Raw genomic sequence first — 2789 nt, forward strand, 5'->3', positions numbered from 1 at the left:
GTCCCAGTTTCTCTCTCCTCCTCCCACTTTCCTTCTTCTCCTCAGCTTGCTTCAATTCCTGCAAAATGAGTGCCAAGGAGTTTGCACCCCATCAACTCAAATTAGGGGAGAGGAGAGGAGAGGAGAGGAGGAGAGAGGGGAGGGCAGGGTCTTTTTGCTTGTTAACAGAAATTAAAGTTTATTTCCTGGGCTGAATTCTGAAGTGATGAAATAATATTTGGGATGCACCATGTGCTTTGCTCCCCTTTTCCTTAGTCACTCTCTGGATGAGGGCTATTTTCTATCGCAGGTGACCTTTGCGGATGTAGCGATACATTTCACCGAGGAGGAATGGAAATTGTTGACAAAGAAGCAGAGACTGATGTACAATCATGTGATGATGGAGAATTATGAAAATGTGGCCTCTGTGGGTAAGGAATTTGAATCCATTGCCCTTCCTATGAAGACTGAGGGCCCTTTCATACTACATTGTCACAGTGCTATGATTCCTCTTTAGAATTATAGAATCATGAAGTTGGAATAGACCAGAAGGGCTATCTGTTCAACCCCCATCTGCCATGCAGGAATACACAGTCAAAGCACCCCAGAAATATGGCATTGCAGCCTCTGTTTAAAGACCTCCAAAGAAAGAGACTCCACAAAACTCTGTGGGCGTATATTTGACTGTCGAAGAGCTCTTACTGTCTGCAAGTTCCTCCTAATGTTGAGCTGGAATCTCTTTTCCTTTATCTTACATCCATTGTTCCAGGTCCTTTTCTCTGTAGCAGCAGAAAGCAAGCTTCTTCCATCCTCAATATAATATCTCTTCAAATATTTGAACAGGGCTATCATATCCACTCTTAACTTTCTATTCTCCAGGCTAAACACAGCCAACACCCTAAACTGCTCCTCACAGGGCTTAATGGTTTTGAGATCCTTCATTATTTTCGCTACTGTCTTCTGGACGCACTCCAGCTTCTCAACATCCTTTTTTAATTGTGCTGCCCAGAACTGGACATAGGAGTATTCCAAGTGAGGCTTGACCAAAGCAGAATAGAGTGGCACTATTACATCCCTTAATCTCAACACTATCCTCCTATTGATAGAGCCTAGGATCACATTGGCCTTTTTATTGGCCACAGTACACTGTTGTCTCATGTTCATCTTGTGGCCTACTAGGACTCCTAGTTACCTTTCACACATAGTTTAATTGTCATAACAACATCCTGTGGAAACTTGTACTTTGTAGTTTAGTGAGGCACTATTGCTCTCCAGTTTCTAAGGATTCTAAATAACCCTTCCTAAACTGCCAGTTCTAAGATTCTGTGGGAAGGAGCCATGGAGGTTAATGCTTTTCACCCCAAATGGTCCTCAGCACATCCCTGAGCAAGTTTCCTGGCTTTTTTGGCCCCTGTTCCAGGTTTTTGAAGCCCAGGTTTTTTTTTACTTGGGAAAAAAGATCTCCCTTGGTCCTGCAATGGCTCAGAGAGGGCCCAACAGTCGCAAAAAGGCCCCCACTACCCCAAAGGGATCCTGTGGTATCTTGAGGGGCAAAATATTATTTCATTCCCCTCACCCCCAGGCAGTACAACATGTGGATACCCATGAAATCCCTAAGGGCCAATGTGACCCCTCAATCCCCAACAGTAGTCCATCCCCATCTTAATGATATCTTAAGACTGTTTTAAGGCTGCTCTCTAGTGCTTGACCCTCACCAAAATTGGAGTCCAGGTCCCAGCCTCCTTGCTCTGGGACCTGGACTCCAATTTTGTTGAGAGTCTCTGGGAGAAAGGGAAGGGGATCAGGCCTCTGGGAGCCAGGAGGGGAAGGCAGGAGCAAAGCCAGGATCACCTAGCTCTGTGCGGACAGGAAGGGACCTCTGGGAAGGGCCAGGAGAGGGACCTTGGTCATTGGGAGGCAGCCATGATCCTGACAGAATTTAAAAACTGGTTTGAGTGAATTGGTGAGACCCAGCTAAGGCCCTTGTTTTCAGACATATTAAGGGCTTCCATTTAGCAGTTATGAATAATATCTATGAAGGGAGGAAAGGGGGACACAAAAATACCTTTTTCTCTAATGTTTCTTTTTCTACCTGAGCTTGCTTAGCTCCATTGTTGATTCCAGAGACCCTTTGTTATCTGAAATGCTGGCGTCTGGAGACAACGCCCACAAGTGCTATGCTTTTAGGGGAATTTGGTACTTAGCTCAAAGGGGAGATATAATTTGATTGGGGCAGGAGTGATGTTGGGATCCAGCCCAACTATACCAGGGCCTGAAGCACACAGACCTCCAGCAGGGACGTAGCTAGGATTTTAGGAAGGGGGAGGGATCCAGACTAAGTGCCACCATTATAATGGGGCTTGGGTGTGGCGGCGCAGCAGCGCACACCATTCATTTTTCTAATGGAAGGGAGGGGTCTTGACCCCAAGAACCCCCCCCCCCCTCCCCCTTGGCTACGTCCCTGCCTCCAGAGGCATTTGAAATAGGTTTTTATGTTTTATTTAACAGAAAAGCAAAATACACACACACACATACCCTCTCCCATACACAAGCATTCACACACACACACATACACAAGAATTAGGTAACAAAGTTGGAAGTGAGCTTTGCTAATGTTAATACGTTACCTAGTCAGCTCTTAATTCAAATTGCTGAGTGTCCACAAGGGGGAGAGAAGTCAGAGCTCCCGCAGCAAGTGGGACTGGCGAGAGTATTGAGGTGCTTGGCCATGAAAACCTACAGAGTGTCTGTCTGTAATTGGACTGAAGCTGAAGAACAGCCAGTCAGGGCTTTTATTTATACTGTAATTG

This window comes from Sceloporus undulatus, chromosome 2, assembly GCF_019175285.1.
Source record: "Sceloporus undulatus isolate JIND9_A2432 ecotype Alabama chromosome 2, SceUnd_v1.1, whole genome shotgun sequence".
In the NCBI taxonomy this organism is placed as follows: Eukaryota; Metazoa; Chordata; class Lepidosauria; order Squamata; family Phrynosomatidae; genus Sceloporus; species Sceloporus undulatus.